Below are 8,774 nucleotides of genomic sequence, written 5' to 3'. Positions count from 1 at the left end.
AATTAGATTTATTATTACTCAAAAAAATTATTATATATCAAATAATGTGTTCATTAGTTTCTAATTTATTGTAAAAATTATCTAGATCATAATACTAATATTATATCATAAGATTATTATTATTAATGTATTAACCGTATTTTAGTGTTTATTAAATATTTAAAAATTATATTTGAGAATTATTTATTTAGTTTCATAATAAATGATATTTTTAAATTTGAATAATTCATTTAAAAATAATATTAATATAATGAATAAAAAATAATTTGAAAAAGATATAGTTTAAAAGATAAGGACAAATAAATCCTTAACTAATTTAAATTTAGAGATAATTAAGTCCCTGTCTATTTTTGAACCTAACACGTCAGCATTTTTCGTTTAGAATTGACGGAAAAGGAGTTACAGAGACCGTGTTGTGTTACGAAATAAAGAACAAGGACCGAAGTGGATCATTTTTTTCTTGAAGGATCGCGTTGTCATTATGAAAAATTGACATGGCCGAATTGGTAGTTCACTCTATATTTTTACAACTAGAGAATTTTTTTCACCTTATATTATTTATTGCACTATACAAATGAACGGTAAAAAAGAATATATAGACTAAAAAAGCTTGCTAGCAAACACCTCATTATCACCATCACATTCATAACAGTCTGCAAATTGTGTTTGTTCAAAGCGGGTCATACCAAACTGTAGAGCCATTTTGATTTCAAACGAGTCTCTATTTTCTCTCAAAACAGGGTCTCTCTCATTCACACTCAACTCTATACTCGCTTCCTTGAACTTAAAAAAACCAGCAGTTTCTCCATACAACTTAAACACCATTCTAACTTGACTACCATGTTCCAATGTGTTTAAAACACTTGCCAATGCTCCACAAATCACACTAATCATCAATCCTCCATTGTTCACTAATGAAGAACAAGCTGATCCCAGAGCTACAAGCCGTGTTACTTCTCTCTATACATATATAATTTCAATTCATGAAGGCCGCATTTTCTTATTATTTCCACCAAACCAATCATACAAAGTGAGACATATATACATTATGGAGTGGAGAAGGAGAAACACCATAGCTCGGTCTCTACCAGCCTCGTCTCCATAGCCACTATTTTCAACTCTAGTCAGATTTTTACTGTTAAGTCGGCAGCTTACATCGCTCCAAGCAGTTTAAGACAGAATAGAAAATTTTCTCCACACTCAACTGTCCTCAAATTGTGGCCTATAAAGACTGTGATGTCATGCTAGAGAACGGTAAGTCCTTTTACAACATCTTCATGGAGTACGCTCCTCAAAATACCATCGTTAACGCAGTTAGAAGCCACACAGCTGGCTTACCTGAGGCTGTAGTGGCTCATTTCACGCACCAAATATTGGATTTACATACCTTCACTCTCAAGAAATAGTGAATGGCGATGTGAAAGGACAGAACGTCTTGGTGACGATATAAGGAGTTAAGATAGCTAATTTCGATTGCTCGTAGGGTGATGGTTGATGTTGAGGGTGTGATTATAGAGACGTCGGCGTACATAGCACTTGAGGTGGGACGTGGAGAGGAGCAGGGATTTCTTGCTGATGTGTGGGCACTTGGATGTACAATGTTAGAGATGATAATAGGGGAGCCACTTTGACACTATCTGCATGATAATGACCTGTTACTGTATTTTATAAGATCGATTTCTAGAATGAGGCACCAGAAATTCTAAGCCATGTCTCAAAGGAAGGGAAGAATTTTTTAGAAAAAATTTTTAAGACGAAATCTCGTAAGAGGTGGTTAGTTGAGAAATTTCTTGAGCATGAATTTGTTCATACCTTTATTAAGCATATTGATTATGAACTTGAGTTGGGTGGCACTGATTTGCATACTTCCATGAGTGTGTTGGAGACGAGTAGGACGATAAAGACAGCGACATTAGATTGTTATCGTCATGTTTTGGAAAGTCCTGTTAATCCTAAAGGCAGGATTAGTGAGTTGTGTGGAGTAGATAGAGAGATGTTTGATGCTTAGAAAAGCGATGATGATGGATCATTGCAAAAAGTAATAATTACTGCAATAAAGAATTATTATTATACACTATAGAAATTGATTCTCTAAAAATAAATTTTAGTTTGTTTTATTTTCTGCTTTTACCTATGCTCCCTCACTGATACTGATACTTACTAATACTCACTGATACTCATAAAAGTAAATTTTTTATCCATTAATACTTAATAGCACTAATCTTAAAAACTAAAAGTTAAGAAACGGTGAAAGAAAAAGATTCATAAAATTGAGTAACATATACTAATTTAAAGTAAAAATAAGTATGCTATTCTTGTTTTGCTCTTGTCCAATAAAAATTTGTCAATAAATATATATTTAGGTTAATAGTTAATTTAGTCATAGAAAATAAAGATTTTTTGATTTATCTTTAAAAAATTTTATCAATCAAATTGTTTTTTCAAAGATTACGAATTAATCTTCAGTTATTTAATTAACAATTTCTACCAACAATTGATAATGTAAAATATTAATTGATAGTATAAATGATGCCTAACATATCTAATTGGATATTGACCAAATATGTTTTAAAAATTTATCAATTTAGTTAATAGATCATATTGAAAAGAAGATTTATGCAATTGGAGAAAATAACTAAATTAATATATTTTCAGAAATATATTTGGTCAATATTGAATTAGACATATGAGATATTATGTATGTTGTCAATTAACGTTTTACAATATTATTTATTGACAAAAGTTATTAATTAATTTGATTGAAAAAAAGGGGGACGAATTTAAAAAATATCTTATTCTTTAAGAACTAATGTTATTATTAATTGATTTGTATTTACTATTTTCTTTTATTTAAACTAAATATATACCCTCTATAAATAAGTATATCTTTTATTTTTGTATCTTTTAACTATACAGATAAAACAGTTTAAAAAAAGTGAAATAGAATTAAATACGTATTTATTGAGTTGTTTTACTTTATTTAATACGTACTCTTCGAATTAATATATATTTATTAAATTTTTTTATTTTTGACATTTATTTTTTTAGAGACAAAAATCATCTAATTTAAAAAATAATAATTAGAACAATAATTTTTAAAATCGAAAAACAATTATAAAAATACCGATAATAAAAATTAAAAAATAAATAAAAACTTAAAAAATATTGACAAAAAAGTTAATTTTTTTATTTTGTTTTTTTAATTCAATATTTATTTATTTATTATTTTATTAATAAATTATTTTTTTTAAAAATTAATTTTAAGGGCAAAAAACCAGTATAAGCCAATGCCATCTCAAATTGACGTATATAAGCCAAACTAAAAATCGTTTCAATAATGCGCAGGATCTTGTATATATATATAATTCGAATCGATATGATTCGAACTGCAAATGAGAGTAATTCGAACCGGGGCAGTTCGAATTACTACCTGAATTTTCTTCATAAATTGAATCAGGTCAGTTCGAACCTTGAGTGCACATAATTCGAACCAGGGAGGTTCGAATTATAGAGAGAGAGTCTGACCTTAGTAATTCGAATCGGGCTGGTTCGAATTACACAAACCTTAGTTCGAACTGGGCCGGTTCGAATTAGTGGGAGAGAGACCTTTATATAACCGTTCTAATCGTGAGTTGGTCTCATTAGATGGAGTAATATCGGACAGGCACAACGGCATCAAGGCTGTGCTTGAGGCCCCTGACGAAGGTTGGCTACCGCCATCTGCGTACCGTGCATTCTGCATACGACACGTAGCGGCTAATTTTGCCCTTACCTTCAAGGACAAAGACGCTAGGAGGCTTCTAGTGAATGCGGCGTATGCGAAGACCGAAGTTGAGAAGCTGATCGGTGGGATTGAGATAAACATGGCCATCGTCATGAATTTGTCGCTCCTGAATGTTGATTATTCCGCAGACGCTGGAAAGAAGGAGGACTACAAAAGAGGCGGCGGCAGTGTTGAGGACGAGGGGTCCACAGGCACGCTGGAGGCGGTCGAATGGGATCTTGAATAGGAGAATTGTAATCACAATCGCCTTCCAGAATATGAGGAGGAACAGCACCGCAATCATCCCTCCTAATTCTTCTTTGTCCCTAAGTTTTATTGGGGTCACATCCCACTCGCTCACGAACACATCATCACATACTATGTGACCTAATGTTTTTTGTCTGTTTTTGTTTGTGTCAAGATCTATATCTGTTTTTTTGTTTTTGGTAAAATTTGAGAGATAATTGTCCATGCCCTATTTCTTGAGTTGGCCCTTGATTTTTTGACTCTTCATGACCATACATTGGTGTGTGTTACAGTTTTTCACCTCATATTAAAAAAATATGATTTTGATGAATAATATACAAAGTTAATCTTTGAACTTAAATCAATTCTACACCTGAGCAAAATAAAAGGGAAAAAACATCAATTTTACACATTAAAAAGAAAAAAAAGTCACTTCTTAATATTTATTTTCAATTTATAATAAAAAAATGCTAATTGTCCTTTAACTTTTCGTTTTTATTCGATCTTTTAAAGAATTTATTATTATTTAATTAAAGTAAATAATTTATATTAATAATTAATTAATTTTAAATTTTTTAAATTCAAAATTTAAAAAATTTAAAATTAGTAACCCTAATTAAAACCTATAAAAACCTTTCCCTTTTCTCTTACATTAACCTACTCACCTCCAACAATTACACACAGACCCCTCTTTCTCACCGTCAGGTCCTCTCCGCCTCCCCATCGCATACTAAATTTATTAATCAAGGTTGTCGTCTAGCAACACTCCTCAACGACTCGATAGTATGAAGTAATATATTTTTACTAAGAACCCGAGAAGAACAAAATATAAATTCTTTCCATCTTTCTAATTCTTAGTTAACCTTTAGAGTATGGTTTAATTGTCAAAACTCTAACTTGTTACCATTATTATAATGAACTGTGAATGCTTAAGAAACTCATTTCTTTATTCATTCAATTCTCATGACCAAGGTTTTATTTAACTCAGTCATTATAATCATAGAGTTCAAACTCTTTACCGAGAGTTGACAGATTCCTCATTGACTAATCATTAATTCTACAAGTATTTAAATCATACCCAATATCCGTTCAACTAGCACCCTAGAGTATTAGGTGTCCGGAATCAAAGTATAATAAATACATTTTTAATTACTATGACAGTCACAGGTCAAAGGAAACTCTATTACCATGTTCATCTTGAGAATATCCTATTGACAAATATGCGGTAATTATAACCATTAAGATTTCTCAAAGTGATTCAGTTCAATGGTCATATATATATATATATAATGATCTTTTCGGATTATTAATGTCCTTTTTAATAATCCTATGACCAAGAATAATTTAGATTAAATTATAAAAAATTTATCTCTCAATATTATGATCACTATCACAGTAAAAAATCTCTAAATTTAATTAGGAACCTTATTATATTAACATTTTAATATAATAACAATAACAAATTATTTGACACATGATTGATTAGATTGTGGTCATACTATTTATTCCCAACATGGAAGAGGTGGATAAAGACCCTTACAGTGTCAAGTTCGCAATAAATTTGACCACACAACTGTTAATTGTTGGTATAGGTATGATGTTGATTATGGAAATTCAAGATCTGATGTTGCTGCCTCAAGTTCACTCTCTCATGGTCTAGGAGCAAATCTATCATACGCAAATGCAATGATGCACAATAAAACTAAATTTGCAACTCCTTCAACACTTCAAGATCCCGATTGGTATCTTGATTTCGAAGCATCGCATCACATGACCGCTGATGCACTCAATTTCACATAGAAGATAGAATATGGTGGATCTGTGAGAGTAACAATTGGAAATGATTCAGGTTTACTAATTAGCCATGTTGGACATTCAATTTTTATTCCAAATTTGAGTAGAAAACATTTCTTGCTTAAACAATTACTGTTAGTTCCTCAAATTTCAAACAATCTCTTAAGTGTCTATCAATTTGTAAAAGACAATAAAGTTTTCTTTGAATCTCACAATGATAATTGTGTTGTTAAATTCAAGGCCTCCAAAGAGGTTATACTCCAAGAAATGGTTGATCGAGAGTTATACAAATTCTCCGATTTTCATCCAAAGTCAAATAATACTGTTGTTGCACTTCTTGCTTCTATTCTGGGTCCTAAAGATGCATTGTTGTGGAATGCTCGTCTTGGGCATCCATCAACACCAATGATGAATAAATTTGTCAAGTCCTGTAACATTTCTTTGAATTCAATAAACTTTGTCTGTGCTGCTTGCTGCATTGGCAAAGCACATCAGCTTTCGTTTCCTAAATCTTCCTCATCTGTATATACCAAACCTTTAGAGCTAATATACACTGATGTATGGGGTTGTGCCCTAATCACTTCCACAAATAATTCAAAGTATTATGTTCACTTTATTGATGCATTTTCTAGAATTACATGGATATATTTGATTGCATCAAAGTCTCAGGTTAGATCTGCATTTAAAAATTTTAAATCCATGGTTGAATTACAACTTGACACTAAGATCAAAACTGTACAAAGTGATAATGCAAAGAAGTTTATCAATTTGGCTAAGTCTTTGTAGAGAACAAGTATAGTTTGGAGATTTTCTTGTCCCTACAAGCATAAAAAAATGGTACAGCTGAATGCAAGCATAAACACATTGTTGAAACCGGTTCGACACTACTAGCAGTAGCCTCAATGCCAAAGAGATTTTGGGGATATGATTTCATGATTGCTGTAAGGTCAATCAACTCTTTTCCTACACCAGTTCTAGACAATTCGACTCCTTATGAGAAATTGTTCAATTGTTAAGCCTGATTACTTGTCATTAAAAACCTTTGGTTTCTTGTGCTACCCATACTTAAGGCCTTAAAATTCTCACAATATTGATGATAGGTCTGAACCTTTTGTATTTTTGGGTTACGATTTGCAGCAAAAGGGGTATAAATGCTTTGCAGCTAGCAGAATCATAGTCTCCACTCACGTGATCTTTGATGAAACATATTTTCCATTCAATTTTGGCTTTGCTTCCCCTGATGTATTCACAACCAATTCTCCACCTTCTAGACCTCAACTAGAAATTATTTTTGATTACCTGAACCTGCCACTTCACTATCTGAACCTTTAATAACCCAACCTTCCATTAATTATTCAAATCGATTTCACTCACTAGCACCCTTTGATGTACCTTCTTTTTCTTCCATAAACCTCACTTCATAAAACTTAGTACCGAAAGCCTCAACAATTAATCCTAAACCTCTTCCATGAGCTACCTTACCATAAAATCAATCTCAACACCTAATGATTATACATTCTAAAAATCGAATTTTCAAATCCAAGTTTTTCAGGCCTAGGTCACTATCACTCTTGAACCAAAGAACTACAAAGAAGCTCCTAGTATCCCACATTAGAAGCAAGTCATGGAAGATGAATATACTGCATTGATGAGAACTAGGACATGGAGTTTAGTGCCACTGCCAGAAGGGAGAGTTTCCATTTGCTACCATTGGGTTTTTTTAGTCAAATATAACTCATATGGCTCATTATAGAAGTACAAAGCTTGCCTTGTTTCCTAGAGGTTTAGCCAACGACCAGGAGTTAATTTTAAAGAAACTTTTAGCCCATTAATTTGCCCCACTTCAATTCGGTTAGTCTTTTCTCTCGTAGTGTCACATGGTTGGAATATTTATCAACTTGATCACAATGCTTTTCTCAATGGAAATCTTCATGAGGAAGTCTATATGATCTAACCATCGGGGTATAAGGGGTGATCCTAACATGATTTATAAGTTGTTAAAGTCATTGTATGAGATAAAACAAGCCCCACGGGCTTGGTATGACAGGATTTTTGGTGTTTTGCAGCATCTTGGCTTCACTACAACCAAGATTGACTCATCATTATTCACTAAATCCATTAATGATTGTGTAACATATCCACTTCTCTATGTGGAAGATATAATTGTGACAAAATTCAGACAAATGCATTAGTGAAGTAATCAGGTAGCTCAGTTCCAAATTTGCTTTGAAGAATTTAGGAAAATTCCATTATTTTCTTGGGTTAGAAGTCACCCATACTGCTGATGGAGGATTGGTACTATCTCAAGCCAAGTATGTAGCTGATATATTGAAGAAAGCTAAGATGATAAGATGTAACTCCTATGCCACCCCCATTCCCTCTTCTCTCAAGATGAGTAAAATTGGTGGTGCACTATTTTCTGACCCTACGCTATATCGATCTATTGTTGGCAGTTTTCAGTATCTAACGATAACCAGGCCAGAGCTAGCTTACTGCACCAATCGAGTCTGTCAATTTATGCAAAGATCACTTGAGGCTCATTAGAAAGTGATAAAGAGAATCCTCAAGTATATTAGTGGTACTGCAAACTATGGTCTTCAATTTTGGCCTTCTAATGATCTCAATCTTACTGTATACACTTATTTTGATCAGGGGTCTGATCCCGATGATCGTAAGTCTACAAATGGTTATTGTGTTTACATGGGGTCAAACTTAATATCATGGTCCTCTTGCAAGCAGCAACTCGTGTCTTACTCGAGCACCAAGGCAGAGTATCAAGGCATTGTTGATGCCATTGCTGAGACCATCTTCATTAGAAATTTGTTGAATGTTATTCATGTTCCTGTTACCTATCCCCTAGTGATTCTTTGTGACAATTTGAGTGTTGGCAGCCAGTCCTATTTTCTACTACAAATCAAATCATGTTGAACCGGACATCCATTTTGCAAGGGATCATGTTGTCAAAGGACAT

This window comes from Arachis duranensis, chromosome 1 (assembly GCF_000817695.3).
Source record: "Arachis duranensis cultivar V14167 chromosome 1, aradu.V14167.gnm2.J7QH, whole genome shotgun sequence".
In the NCBI taxonomy this organism is placed as follows: Eukaryota; Viridiplantae; Streptophyta; class Magnoliopsida; order Fabales; family Fabaceae; genus Arachis; species Arachis duranensis.
The sequence above is the reverse complement of the archived record's forward strand: the minus strand, read 5'-3'. Positions refer to the sequence as shown.